At 46.4% G+C, this 15,688-nt stretch overlaps 1 long non-coding RNA gene across 1 annotated transcript; it reads right to left on the minus strand.

The window, feature by feature from the left end:
• Positions 1–6,550: 6,550 nt before the first annotated feature.
• LOC139357374 (uncharacterized) lies at positions 6,551–14,733 on the minus strand. The gene is made up of 2 exons (XR_011610361.1): positions 14,283–14,733; positions 6,551–7,177 (listed from the first exon to the last, which is right to left on the minus strand). It is a non-coding gene; the product is annotated as an uncharacterized lncRNA (long non-coding RNA).
• Positions 14,734–15,688: the final 955 nt, after the last annotated feature.

The raw sequence follows: 15,688 nt of genomic DNA on the forward strand, positions 1-15,688 counted from the left end.
AGCTGCCTGGCTCCCACCTGTTGAGTTACAGGCCACTGACTTCCAAGTCTGGCCAGAAGGTCAGTCATCTTTTCCACCGATCCTCTGCCTTGAGCTGAGTTATCTCGCACAAGTGGTACCCACTGGACCCCGCAGCTCTGGCCCTGCTGGAACTCCCTGGCAGTTTAGCAGGGGTTTTAAATCTGGCCCATGAGGCCTTGTCAGTTTCAAGTGCCCCCCTCCCCGACCTTTTAATAAACATTTCCTTTGTTATCAGAATTATTTCCTAATTCATTCCCTTCTGTCCCTGAAAATCTAAATCCTATTTAAGTTAATGCCCTTCATTTTCATTTATAAAGACAGATACAAAATAATTATTTCCTATCTCCGTGGTTTCCTTATCTCCCGTCCTAATAATGCCTTCGGCAGATGAACATTCCCCGTCAGTTGAAACAGTTAGAGTGTTTGTTTTTTTCACTCTTTAAAGAAGAAAAATAAAATGCCTTCTTGGGCTTTGTCTCTTCTCTTCTCCTCTCTCCTCTTTTCTCTTTCTGACTTTCTCGGCTCTTTTCTTCTCACTATCTGCTTTTTGCCCCGGGCGCCCCCTCTCCCTCTTCTGATCCTCTCTTTCTGTCCCTCTCCTGCGCCCTCTCCTGCTGTCCTGGCCCTTGCCCAGCCCAGCATTGCTGGGCGCCTCTCATTTTCCTGTCCGTGGTGCAAGCTCTCTGCGGCCTCACATCTGAATTTCATCAGCCCCTGAGCCTGCCTTTGAGCTCAAGTCCCCCCAGCTAGTAAAATTGGTTTGGATGAGCAGACGCAGTCTCGAAAAGAAACATTCTTTGGTTTCCTCTCATGTAAACTAGTGAGCAGAGAATTCACAGTTCCCTTCTCCGGGAACCTCTTTGAAGTGTTTGATTGAAAGGAGAGGGGATGGAAAGGGATGGGGTGATGGGGGTTGGTAGTGGCGGGAACAAGGATTCCGGCTTTAATTAGCAACTCTGAAACCAGTGACCCAGACTTCCAGTGACCCTCTCTGTTCCTTGCGCATCTGGGTAGGGGCAATGCTGACTGTGATTTTTGGCTGTCTGCAACAGATCCAGTCTTCCACCCTCCTCTCTTTTGTTTTCCAGTAAAACTGAACGCACAATTTAAATCCAGGGTTTGGGAGAAAGTCATTAATGGAAGTAGGCTGATTTTAAGGGGAACTGGTTTTGTTCTCAGAAAGCAGTTGTTCAAATCCTAACCATTAGCGCATGCTGAATGCCTTCTAAATGCCAGCTATGTAAATTATTTCATTTACTTCTCATGAGGACCCTGTGACCTAGGAGCTACTGTTTCCCCATTGTATGGATGAGGAAACTGAGGCTCAGAAACACTGGGAAACTTGCTCACAGACCTCGACCAGCAGGGGTACAGCCAGGCCTTGAATCCAGGTTTTGCTTCATATCCCTCACTCTCTGACATCCAGGCCTTCAAGAGAAAGGATTTCTGTCACTCCTGTGGCTTTAAAGTCTTTGTCAAGGCCAAGAAAGAACTATGAAGAGCTCTTCTATGACGGTATCTGACAGGTGATCTCTGAGCTCTTTATCTTTGCTAGAGAATGCAGATGACCAGACACAAAAATTTTTAAAAACCCACAAGAGAAAAATATTTGAATGCATAGTGCTATGAAGAGGTCAAGGACTAATGGATGGGGAATGGAATGTACCTACATCAAGTCCCTTCATTTTATAGTCAGGGAAACTGAGGCCTAGCAAGGAGCTGGGTCTTACTCTTGCCTTCACTTGGCTCAGTGCTAAGACCTGCTGAACCCGCAGAGATCTTTCCTTCATCATCTGGAGAGAGATGTGAAAGCCACCTAGGGGTTACCCCAGGGTGGCCAGGAGACTTAGGGTAAAGAAGGGGCATAGGATGGCCAGCAATGGCCAGAGGCTTCAGGATAAATGAGCAGTCATGAGGTAACACTTCTAGACTCCTAAACTCTGAAAAGGTAAGAGTCCCCGTGGCCTCAAGTCCTAAAAGAGGTACCCATTTTTGGTCAGTGGATAGGGCTGGTTAGCAAGTGCCACCTTTCTTTTGGCTCCCTGGCCTGGGGCACCTGATCAGGTCTTGGGGAGCAGATGACCTGGTTGCTCATATCATTTGGGCTCAGTGACATGCACAGGACCTTATAAATACCATCAATGCAACGTTTGTGCAACTCAGGCTGGAGGGCAGGAAGGATCATGTCAGCAAGGAGGTCTCAGAGCTGAAGACTATTTGCAAAGCAGTGTAAATCAATCAACTCTTTCGTAAGAGTGGGACACAGGGAACCAAAACATTGGCAGTTGAAAGAACATCTCCCAGTTTCATGTCTGAAAGGTGACAAGAAGCCTTCCTGCCTCCTTGTCGTCCTGTGATGCCACCATTAGAACCATTTTCTTGATTCTAGGAAGCACCTCTAAAAATACATATATGTAACTATTAATGGTAAAGAAAAGCATGCTAAGCCATGGGTGTAACTGGTTTGATATGGAGCCATGAAGGACTGGGGCTCCAGGACAAGCATGGTTTGGTAGGTGTGTGAGTTGCTAGCCATGGGGCAAAGGGTGGATTTTGAAATTATCTGAGCATAAATTCATTTCTTCAGTGGGGAATCAGGACCTTGGAGAAGGAGAGGAATGGGAGAGGGCTTGGGGAAGGGAAAGGCAATCCTACAGTGTGTCTTTCTACACACAAAAGAGGCGTGGCCAACCTCACATTGTTTATGACCACTGCTCTGGGGTGAAGGGAGATGTTACATAGTGCAGAGAAAAGCAAAAATGGTGTGCGAATGACCAGAGCTGGGTTCTGGTGCCACAGCTGTTTCTCAGAGCTTCAGTTTCTGGTCCCATAAAAAGAGGGTGTACAGTTATCAGAATTTTCCAAACCCCAATTTATTCACACACTATTTTCATAAGTTTCATCAGAGCTTCAAATATATATTTTTTCAGTTGGCTTACTTTTTTTTTTTTTTTTGAGATGGAATTTCACTCTTGTTGCCTAGGCTGGAGTGCAGTGGCGCAATCTTGGCTCACTACAAGCTCCGTCTCCCGAGTTCAATCAATCCTCCTGCCTCAGCCTCCCAAGTAGCTGAGGTTATAGGCATGCACCACCACGCCCAGCTAATTTTGTATTTTTAGTAGAGATGTGGCTTCACCATGTTGGTCAGGCTGGTCTCGAACTCCTGATCTCACCACCTGCCTTGGCCTCCCAAAGTGCTGGGATTACAGGTGTGAGCCACCATGCCCAGCCTCAATTGGTTTACTTTTAAAATTTGTCCTCACTCTGAACATACTAATGGGTTTGCTGTGGAAGTCATACTTTCTCTAATGTATACTGAAACAAACTATTAAGTTCATTTAAGGCTCATCTGTGGGCCACCTAAAATTCTGTTTTATGTTGCCCATTCAGGAACTCTGGGCCAAGTGATCGTGGTCCACTCCTCCCCCATCTCTGTGATTCTATGATGTTTTACACAGGGGAATACCTTCCTTTTCCTTTCTAAATGGAGGACAGGATTCGCAGAAGCTCTGAGTCCCTGCTGGGAAAGAGAAGAAGATCCGCATGTTTCACGGACGCTGAAGCCAGATTCTCAGAGGAATGACAAAGTCATTGCTAATTGCAGCCAATTACTCTATCGGGTGGTACTGGTAGGGAAAATGACTTTAAGTCTAGAGTTGCCTCGGAAAGAATTACCATACTGGTAAGTAATTTTGACTCAAGTAATTTTTAATGCTAAAATTTGCTACATGTACTTTGAGAATTTAAAAAAAAGAAGGCCATGCCTTCATTAGAGCATAATAAGACAGTTTTGTAATTAATAAGCTACTAGTCACACCTATAATTTGGGGTATGAAGAAGAAACATTTACTATGTGTTATTTGTTTCTCCTTTTTCTGAAGAGTGGAATTATTTTCTTTCAGTTTCCCAGGCCTGAGAAAAGCCACTCGAAGGTGCCCTAGGTTTTCCAGGAGACCTCACTTTCTCTTCATCCTTAGTCTAAAGGCACAAACATCCACTGAAAAGGAATGAGACCGTGTGTCTTCTACTGGGGCTTCTAATTCCTCCATGCCTTCTCCTAGCCATGAGAGAGTGGCTGGTTTCTTCTGTTTTCTCTGTGCCTCAGTTTCATCATCTATAAAATGAATATGAAGTGAAATGGCCTGCCTGAACCATGTGTGGGGGGGTGTGTGGTGTGTGTAAACTCTAAGCTACTGCTACGTGGTTTCTTTGTTTGTTTGTTTGTTTGTTTTTTGATGGAGTCTTGCTCTGTTGCCCAGGCTGGAGTGCAGTGGGGCGATCTCGGCTCACTGCAACCTCCACCTCCTGGGTTCAAGCAGTTCTCCTATCTCAGCCTCCTGAGTAGCTAGGATTACAGGCTCAGGCCACCAAGCCCGGCTAATTTTTGTATTTTTAGTAGAAATGGGGTTTTGCCATGTTGGCCAGGCTAATCTTGAACTCCTGACCTCAGGTGATCTGCCTACCTGGGCCTCCCAAAGTCTGGGATTACAGGTATGAGCCACCGCGCCTGGCTGCTGCTAAGGCTTTAAGCAAATATAGACATGATATAATTTAATGAGTTTATCATTTTATTTATTCTCACTCATTAAGTACCTAGTAAACACTATCACTCCATCCTTCAGTCCATCCATCTATCCATTGATTCATATTTTCAACAGATATTTATCAAGTATCACTTACGTGCTAGATGCTGAAGGAGATACAAAAGAAGTGTAAGGGAGAGTTCCTGCCCTCCAAGACCTTATGATCTTTTTTTTTTTTTTAATAAAAAACGATGTTGGCATATGATAGTTAACTAGCAACATGATTTAGCAGAAGCCAATTATACCATGAATGATGCAGAGGATAAACATTCTAAGAAGTAACTGTTTATATTATATAGTTTCAAATAGCTAGAAGGATATTGAATGTTCCCAAGACAAAGAAGTAATAAATGTTCAAGATGATGGATATGCTAATTACCCTGATCACTATACACAACATATATATCAAAACATCACTATGTGCCCTGTGAATATGTACAATGATTATATGTCAATTATAAAAGAGAAAATAAAAAACAAGGGAAAAAGAAAAAATGCTTTGAAAAATAATTTAGAGAAGGAGAGAAAGATGTTTGTAGGGGGATAGATTAAGGAACATTTGGGCAAGAGGGGACTTGAGCAGGGTATTGAAGGATGAATTCCATTTGTGTTGGCAGAGAAAATGATAAAGGTTAAGAATTGGGCATTTTCAGCTGGGCGCAGTGGCTTACTCCTGTAATCCCAGTACTTTGGGAGGCTGAGGCAGGTGGATCACCTGAGGTCAGGAGTTCAAGACCAGCCTGACCAATATGGTAAAACCCCGTCTCTACTGAAAAATACAAAAATTAGCAGGGTGTGGTGGCAGGCACCTGTAATCCCAACTACTCAGGAGGTTGAGGCAGGAGAATCGCTTGAACCTGGGAGGCGGAGGTTGCAGTGAGCTGAGATCGCACCACTGCACTCCAGCTTGGGCAACAAGGGTGAAACTCCGTCTCAAAAAAATGTTTTTTGCATTTTCGATAGAGTATCAGCTCTGCCATCTAGCTGCTGTGGAACTTTTGGCAAAACTGTTAACCTCTCTTATCCTCAATGCTTTCTTCTGTAGAATGGGAGTTGGCCTGGTTGCTGTAAAACTTTATGATCCAGCAAAAAGATAATCTAGACACGGGAAGGGCATTCTAGACACGGGAAGAGCATGAGTGATTTTAGTACAGAGGCAGGGGAAAGACGATGACCTTCGAATGACCTTTCCTAATACGCCCAGAGTGACTGTTCTGCATCAGGAAGCATGGGCTATGTTTGAATTGAGGGCCATAGCCTGGAGGTCTGATCCGAATTCCCTTTCCCTGGACTGGAAGACACACAGTCTCACTATCTTGCCAACAACTGCCTGTGGCAAATTCAGTACCCGGCTTGATGCAGCATTTGGAGGAAATTTTTCCATGAAAACAAAAGTTTTTGCTTAATTATTCAGCACACTCATGCATTTAAAAATACTGTCCACTCTCTAACTAGCTGTCTTTTTAACAAAGCTTCTTGTCTCCCAAGGAGCTCAGCTCCCATTGTCCAAGGCTTCTTTATAAAGAACTCTGGGCCAGGCATCATCCCAGCTGTCCCTGGGTTTAGAGTGAAGCTTCCCCAGGCAGAGTGAAGTGTCTGACCTGCTTTTCCACAGAGATACGAGGAAGGCACATCTAAGCTCCCTAGGGGCTAGTGTAGGCAGACAGTGGATGGCCGTTAGACAATGAGACAAGGTCATTCGCCCCTAGTGTGGCTGGTGAGTTTAAGGAGATCAGGAGAGTCTTTCTCCATACTGTTTCTTGATCCAGTTTTATTTATTCATTCATCTGACATCTACTCATCTGGCCATCCATCCAACACATAGTCGTTGCCTACTGTGTACCCAACACTGTTCTATGTCCTGAGACCATCTGTACAGAGAAGAATCCAATGTAGAACAATTTTCAGAGGAAACTGGGAATTTTTCTAATGGCTTAGAGGAGACCTTGTAATTTTTGCCTTTCCCCAGTTTATTATCTGATTTCTTTGGAACTTTCTTGATGCATGGCATTTGAGGGACGTGGCTCCACTGATGGAGATTATCTCATCACGAGGAGGGGGTCAGACCTCAGCTCCCAGAGGGCAGAACCGTGTCTGTCTTGCTGACTTCATGCACAGTTCATCTCAGTACTAGCTCAGCAGAAGGTGGATAACTGAAGGATCTGGATGGTTAAATGCTATTTATCAAAACAGCAGCCCACTTAGATGCCAGAGTTGCCACATTTAATGTAGTCACCAACCTACGTGTCCCCTTAATATTCTAGCCTACTTCCCGAGTCTCCTTGCTGAGGATGCCAGGAACAGCAACATCAAAGAAAGAGAAAGTGCCTGAAGTTGGAATAGTGAGTCATTCTGGAGTGAAGCCAGAGAACTGGGAGGGGCTGTCACTTTGTCCATGATCCTGCCAGAGGGTCTTTCTGCCACCATTTACCTTTTCTGAGGCGCTGACTTCTTTCTAGCAGGGGTGGAGATGTGGATTGGGTGGTGATGGTTTGAGGAGTGGTGTTTGCAGTCATCTCCAACTCTGGGCCACAGAAGGCAGTTCAGGCTTACCAATCATTTGATGTCCACAACTAAACAGAGGACAGTGAGAGGAAAGTAGCATTCAGAAAGAATTTAGGTAGACGTTTGGGAGGACTTCCTGACTCTAAGGTCCCAAAGAGACTGAAAAGTTAATGAATTAGCCATGATCGTTGGTTCCTTCGTCTGTTAAATTGGGATAAATACCTATCTTGAAGGTGGCTATAATGACAGGATTTAAAGAGATAATGGATCTGAGGGCCCCAAGCACAGTGGTTGACACATAATAAGCACTTAATGCTTGTTGAATCTCGAATTTGAATATGATTCCTGGAGAGGAAAGGGAGGCTTCTTAGAGAAGGCAGCCTCTAAGCTGGACCATGTACGTTTCTAAGAATATTTTGGCCAATAGGATACTGCTTTTTAAGGATTTCCCCCATGGACAGTCCATCTTGCAAATGACTCTTCTGATATTGACTTTAAAAATAAAATTATTATCCTGAGCCTCTTTTGGAAACATAAAAAACAAAGTGCAAAGAGATCTTTCTGAGAATCTTTTCTCAGATTTTGTGATTTGCCCATGCCAAGAGTCAGGAGGTCTCCAGAGCCATTGGCACCGAGGCCTGAACATAAGCTATGGTTTCTGAGCAGGTAGAAGAAAATAAAACTCCAGTATTTTGTCAATAGTGCCTTAACTCTGTATTGCTAAGCTTATTATTTCCAATTCCCTATTCTTTTCTTACATCAAAAGTTAAAAGAGTAGGGATTCGCTACTTTGTCCCACTAAAGACAATAGAGTAGATAATAGGATGGCATTACAGCAGTGCAGATTTATAGTAGACATTGGCAAGAACTTTGGGATAGAAAAGAAGGGATTAAAAATGGACTGGATAGCCAGAGCTAGCCTGAGATTCTTTTTCAGACGTCTTCAAGAATGGGAGAGGCTACTAACTACTGTCTACCTAACACAGGTGCCTCATAAGATTACCTTGTAAGATTTCTTCCAGATCCAAGATTCTCCAGAGACAAGGCTGAGAAACAGTTGTCATGCTTAACTTCAGAAGCGGCTGAGTGTGGCCAGGGTCAGAAGTGGTCCCTTCAAAGTGTATGTTTTGTTTCTCCTGCCATTTGGTAAAGGGAGGCACCAGGCTGGGAGAATCATTTGACAAGTGAGGTCAGGGAAATGGCATTTGTTGATCCCAGGTGGCGAGAAAGCCTCCCAGTGAAGGTAAACAGAAGTGGAGATAGATCAAGGGGTGAGGGGTCACTCCATTAGAAGGTTGACACGGCCAGCTGTCTTCTGGAGTGTCTGGAGGGAGGGGTGCTGGTGTGATTGACCTCAGTCTTTGGATGGGAGCAGGAGGGGGGCAAAGGAGTAGCAGGATGGAGGAAAGAAACCACAGCAAGAGTGAGAAAGGGGCATTTCCAGCCCATTTTCTGCACGTGGATACTGCTAGCTTTGGGCAGGTAAGCCTTGTGCTGCAATTGTGCCAAGTGGACTTGAGAGGTTGGCTTAACACACACACTCACACACACACACACACACCCCCACCAAACTGCTTACTCATTTGCATGTGGTATTTGCATCTTATTTGCATATATTCACTTAATGTCAGATGTGCACAACTTTCCAGCTTCTGCTTTTTCGCCTCCCCAACCCCCACCCAGTGCCTTCGTCTCCTTCCTTTCTCAACACCTCTTCCTCCACCCCATGAGTTTTTTCTCCTTATTGTGTGCTCTTCATCCTACAAAGTAGTATGAAGAGCACAGCGTTGGTTCTGGGTAGAACTGCACTTTTGTCCAAGCTCCTCCATGTAGCTGTCTTTTGATTCTCAACAAACCTGTGGTCTCTCATATGCTCATCTGTAAAATGGGAACAATAACATCTATGTCTCAGAGTTGTTGTAAAGAATAAACTAAATTAAATTAGCATAAAGCACCTGGCCCTGCAGTAGGAACTTGACAAGTTGTGCCAGTTCTGGTCCCAGCTCTCCTTTCATGCCTTCTATATCAGTTCAGGGAAACTGCAGAGCTGGAGTTGGTATTTTTCTTGGAACTGATGGATAAGCCAGTTGATTCTTTAAATCATCATCTTTCTTTGTCATGTGTCCAAGCTGCATTTACAACCAGGAGAAGGGCAGGAGAAACAGTGTGAGCAGCCGTGTTCCTTTTGGAGATCTTTCGGTGTCCTCTAACTGAGGGCTTTTCTCATGCCTCTTCCCCAGTGTCTGAAGCCGCCTGAGGATGCCCTGGTTCTTAATCCCAGGGCCGGGCAGGCTGCTTTTTCTGCAGCTTCCTAGCTTCACAGAAGCCTGATCTCCAAAGCCTGGGGCACATCCCCAAATCCCCGGCTCCACCACTGTCCCTGATGAAGATGCTTGGGTCAGCTTCCGAGAACCTCTTGCTTCTCTATCCAAACAGCATCCTGGCATCTCTCCAGGCACTGGCTTCAGAGTTTGTATTTTGGGAGATGTATAGCAAGGAGAAAATCGTTAAATCTCTACTCTGCATCCTGAAAAGTAACTTCTGTGAAACTCTCCTCCCATCTCCTCATCCATTTCAGTCAACCATTTTTGTTTTCTCTTTGTCTCTGAAGCAAGGGCAAGGAGTTGTATTGTAAAATGATAGTAGCTAATGCTAGAGCAGCATTTACTATGTGCCACTTACTGTTCTAAGCACCCTATGTATATGATTTCATTTAATTCTCATGACAGTCTTATGAAGTAGATATCCCCATTTTACAGATGAGACTAAGAAGTTTAAAAACTTGTCCAAAGTTTCACAGCTAGGAAGGGTGGAGACAGAATTTTAATCTAGCCAGTCAGCTCCAAAATCGATTTTCTTAACCACTTGTCACAGTGGATTAATGTAGGTAAGATGTGTCCGGAATGAAAAGTAATGAAGATTTCCAAGTTTGGGATAAGAAATAACAGAGTCATGTTGTAGTAAGTGGGATTAGGTGAGACATCAGGTAGAACTTTTTACTTACAAGAATTGATAGCAGGGCTAGTAGCATCGTGTGATACCCTGGTAGCAAATGGTGGCTCTCTTAGAGTCTGCAAAAACCACATGTCCCTCTGTGTAGAGGAAAGGCGATGTCTATAGGTGAGGAGCTGGGACTGGGAAGAGGATTAAAGACTTCTGGAAAGTGATCAGAGAATCGATCAATCAATCAATATTTGTTGAGTATTATGAATAGGGTACTTAAATAGGAATTTGCTGAGTTTTTTTTATGGGCAAGGCCTTATGCTAGGCACCAAGAAAGGATGAGCCAGGTCACCTCCTTGGGCTCTTTCCAGGTTCAGAAGACCTTAAAGCCTCAGAGTATGGGCAGGTGGAGGGCAGATTGATGGCCTCTACTTTTCCCTCTTGTTTCTGCCATGTGTGGTCCATATCTCAAAGTCTATGCCTTCTCAGGTCCAGGAGCCCTTGCCCCTGGACTGGGACAGCTCCACAGTCTCTGGACTCAATCCAGACTTGGTTCCAGACCTCCTTCCCAAGTGGGCTTAAGAAGAACAATGTCCTTGATCAGCAGGTCTGTGAGGCTGTCTTCCCCATTTCCCTCTAAAGGCTCATTTGAACCTTATCTACTCAGTTTTTAAGAGGGTTTAGTTTCAGTTCTTTTTGACCTATCATCTGGTCATCAATTTATAGGAGAGTCATTTAGTCACTTAGTTATTGGTTCATTTATTCTCCTAACAGTTATTAATAGTCTCATATGTGACAAACCCTGTGCTTAAGCCCAGGGATGTAGAGATCAAAGAGTTCTGTCTGTTCTGCTCTCAAGGGTCCACTGTCTACCGGTAGAGACAGACAACTTCAGAACAGGTTGTACTATGTCCCCAAAACCATACTGTCTTAGGGGGACAATCTAGATAATCTGTCTCTTGATCAGGGCCCCCTACTGATCCTGTATTTTTTAGTATGGCTACATTTGCCATCCATGGTACCAATTAATTAATTAATTGCTTTTTATTTTACATTCTGGGAGTTTTGGTGTTTTGCAGGGGAAATGCAAATATATGCAAATCAGCACACAAATTTATGCAAAGACAACATGGAAATGTGTCCCAAGATTTCCTGGGAAAAAAAAATCTGGAGGCCTCAGTCAGTCCCTCAGCAGGCTGCCTGTTCCCAGGCCTGTCCTGTCTTCCCTTTTGTTTGGGTTCTTAATCTGTGCTGGGCTTCCTGCCTAGCCACTCTGAGGTTAGTAATGCAGGTGGGCAGGTGGCAGCCTGGCCATCCATTATCCTGAAACCTCTCAGCTTCCCGAGCCACCAGAAAACTCCCTCACTCCCTATAATCGGCTTTCATTGGAAACAATCAAGAGATTTCCTACCACTTTCCCTATGACCAGGTTTCAGAAAACACCCAGATGGTGAGTTTCAGGTTTGGAACTTGACTTGGACAAAGGGACTTAATAGAGGAGGTTGGCAGTGTCTGCTTGTGGTTATTGAAAAATAAATCCAGACCAATTCAGTGAGCATCTTCTGTGTGCACAGCCTTGGTTCCCCAGAGAGCTGGGAGACAACTGCGAGGGCTGGGGAAGCGAGCGCTGGGAGGATGGCAGAAACTCTGCGGCTCTGCAAGGTTAGGCTGCCCAGCAGGTGTCATGGTGATAAACAGCCTGTCTCCTACTCTGGACAGGAAACCTCATGGAAGCTGCGTGGTGGAAGGAGGGGCTGTGAGGGCAGAGGCTGACAGAGAGGGCACGAGAAGGGGATCAGCCTCATCAACCTACGGGGTGTCATCATTGGGTAGTCCATGGCTTTGCAGAGTCAGAGAGCAAGGGGAGCAGGGCAAAGCTTGGGCTTCAATTGGAGAGGAAATGACAGCAGAAGGAAGGGCTGACCTGAGGGAGGAACCGGCTACCTGCTTCCAGAACCTCCTCTGGCCAGGAGAGCACTGTGTCCAGGGCTGCACTTAGGCGTATGGTACACAGGCACTATCAAGTTGCCAAGTGTGGCCAGTCCCTCATGAAATGTGGAAGCTGAAGGCTGCCTGAGAGATATGATTTAGGCTGGATGTAAAGAACTTCCGGAAGGTGGGCGTTGTGAGATACCAGAACAGGTGACTAAGAGAGGATGCAAAATCTCCTTCCTTTGGAGAGTCGTTGAAACACATTTGAAATCCATTTGTTGTGTGGGAGAGGAGACACAGTTCTGTCTGGAGGCAGAGGGATGGACTAAATGACTTCTGGGAGTTCACAGAGACTAAGGATAGATCTCCCCAAGTAGGTGTACAGCATCAATCTGCCTGCTCATGTGTGGCCCTGTCCAAAGATCCTGAGTTTGGTGTTTCTTGCTCTCTTTCCCTCCCTCCTTCTGATGAGAGTCTCAACGGATCACGGGTCCAGCCATCCCCTCCAGTGTGAAATGGAGCTCTGTTTCATCGGGCCACTCATGCCCTCTCCCTTCCCTTGTGAATGTGGAGCTTCTCCACATCTCTAGGGGAGCTCCCCTCCAGGCCGGCAGCACTGGGCAGCCTCGTTGCCATTCTGGCCAGAGCCTGGAGCTCAGCCCTCCGGAGGGGCACAGGGCAGCGTTCTGGCAAGCAAGCATGTCAGAGCGGCTCTGGCGTTTCCCTAGAACAATTCAAATTGCTTTTTTTACACCTCACTGCACTATGCCAACCCTGATTCACATTATTTGTGCACTCGCTAAGTGTACATTATCTGATCCATCACCCTGTAAAACGCTGCAAGAAGAATCCGTGGCTCCTGTCTGCTGCTGACTGTGGGTCAGGCGCAGAAGTCTCTGTACAAATATTTTTGCAAAATGGGACAGAAGGAATCAACCCAAAGCCACCTTCAACAATAGCCCACCATGGCTGTGAGGTGGGAGAGAAAGTCCAGGCCTCCTGCCTCGGGAACTCAGGCTCTCTTGGAAAAGACCGTTCAACCAGAAAGCTCCAGCACCTATTCTTCCCGTGGCCTCCTTTCTGTGTCACATTATTTAACAGGAAGAGACAAGCAGGAGGGGAAGTAAGTCTTTGAACCCAGCTATGCAGATTTCCTCTGACTGACGCTAAGGGTCTGGAGAGAGCTGGAGGCAAGAAGGAGGGGGGATTGAGAGAGAGCAGGACAGATGATACGCTCTGTCCTGTGAATATCTCAGCTTCTCTAGGGGCGAACAGGGCTCCCTGTTCTGCTCTGCCCAAGGTACTCTGAAAATTGATCAAAGGCCCTGGAATCCTTCCATTCTGGGTCAACTGGGAGCTCTGCTAACTGGCAGCTCCCCATACCAAACCCTAGAAATAGCTTATCTGTAGGAAACCCAAGTTTTCTAAAGTTATTAGAAAATTGCTGGCTCTTACTTTTGACCAGATATCATTCTGCCCTTCTGCTTCTGTCTTCTATAAATCTGGGTAAATGGGACACTTTTGTTCTTAGAGATCTCCCTCTATCCCAGATGGTCACTGAAATATTGACAACTCATCCTATTGAAGAGCAGGAGCTTATTTCTATATGGGAACTGCCAGGATCTTCTGCAGACTGGATGAAAGCCCCTGTCCAAATTTGAAAGTGGATCCCGCTCTCTGCAGGGAAAGCTTCAGATTCATCCTCATGTTGAAGACAAATGACTTTCCCTGCAAGCGTCCAGGTTTCCTGCACCATCTTAGCTCTGTGTTTAATGCGCTGCATGCGTATGGAGAACACACAGGGTACGCGAGCCTATCCCAGGGCCTGTGGATTGGAGAAAGTAGAACAAGACAAAGACCTGGTCCCTGCCCTAGGGTTGCTTATGATCTGGTTGGATTGACAAATAGCTCTCTTTCCCAGCTGTTCCTGATTTGGCTCCAGCCCCAGGGCTCCTGAAGGGCATTTTGCAGCAGTGAAGCCCAGGGGTCGCCCAGCTGAGAACCACATTTCCTTTCTTTTGGCAGGAGCCGGCAGCTTCCACATGGGAGCTCAAATCTCAATGAAAACAAGAAATCTGATGCCTCACTGACAACTCGTTTTCTCAACCTTCATTCTGGGGAGAGGCGACTTTGTGTTCCAGCTGCCATATTGCAGCTGCAACCCCTGATGCACCATCAATTAAAAACAGCAATAATTATGCATGGGAAAAAGCCACAGATAATAGGCTTCCATTAGATTAAGTAGTTATATGAATAAAAAAAATACAACCTATACTTCGGCTAATTAAACCCACTCACCATCTGATTAAGATGTGTTGTGAGACCATGGAAAACTACCAACCACTAACTGTAAGTAATCCGGCACAGATGGGAATTAACAGTACATTCCCTGGTTTAGAGATAATGGATCTCCGTAGAGGTTGATCAGAATCAGTAATAAGCATCGACAGGATGGACAGTCCCCAACAGCTGGTGCCTAATGTCGGGGTGGGGCAGGTCATGGCGTCTTAATTCTGCTCCACCTACTGAGATGAGCGGGAAGAGGGATAGATGTGCTGAGACGCCATCAGAGCTGAGGTTCTACTGGAGTTCTGGACTTGCTGCCTGGGCTCAAGGGAGCTGAAAAGTAATCGGGACCCAACCAGAGGGTGGGAGTTGGTCCCGCTTCTCGGCTTTGCAAGGATCTACGTACTCCAAGGGTAGCTAGAACCAAAGCCTCTGCTCTCCGGGAAGGCAGCCTGCCCATTACCCGGAGAGGCTGTCTCCTAGGGGCGTGGCTTGGGTTACCATGGGAACCAGGCCTGGTTGACATAGCCTAAGGCTGCGGTTCTGGGGACTGAGAATCCAGGGCTAGCCCCGGAAGTAACGCCTGGGAGCAGCAGCTATGGGAAGAGATACGAGCGTGTCCGCTGCGTGGGGAGTGCGGCGGGGATCCGAGGGAGGTGTCCGGCCAGAGCGCCCTGGGACAGAGTGTGTCCAATGTCCGTTTAGAGCTACTCTCCAGCCTCCAGCTTCTGTCCTTAGGAACAGCTGCGAGGAGAGCACCCGGGCCCTGCCTTCTAATTACCACTAATTAGGTAAACGCGGAGACGCCTCTCCCTCCCTCCCCCAACCTACAAAGGCAACCGAGAGACACAGAGAGAGGTCACATACAGCCGTTTCCAAATGGAGACAGGCAAGGGTGATGTGGCCTGAATACCAAGCAGCCACTGCCCAAGGGAAGGGGAGCGGGGACAGGGCAGGAGGCTTCTGAGCGTGTGGCCCCTAGCTAGGGAGGCACCGAGGCAGGAGGGAGCTCAGGCCATTTTCCCAGCCTGGGTTCCTGGTTCCCCCGCCTTGGCTGTGCAGGGCTGTCTGGTTGAGGAGGGAAGTCCTAGATCAGTCCCCAGTCCTCGGAGGGTTTGCTTCTTCTGGAAGTCCTTGGCTCAGGATCCTTGGACTCGTCTGTGGGTTTGGTTCTTCTCCTGGTTGTCTGGGTGGGAGGGGAGGGGCCTAGGCTTGCTGGGGCTGTGTGTAGGATCAAAGGCACTGTGGATCCCAACGGAGAACCTTAGGGCAAAACCAACAGTACCAGCATACCCTTGGAGGTGGTGCGGGTTCAGTTCCAGACCATAGCAAAGCAAATATAGCAATAAAGCAAGTCACACAAGTTTTTGGGTTTCCCAGTGTGTATAAAAGTTATGTTTGCACTATAGGTGATTAGG

Source organism: Macaca nemestrina, chromosome 12, assembly GCF_043159975.1.
Source record: "Macaca nemestrina isolate mMacNem1 chromosome 12, mMacNem.hap1, whole genome shotgun sequence".
NCBI lineage: Eukaryota > Metazoa > Chordata > Mammalia > Primates > Cercopithecidae > Macaca > Macaca nemestrina.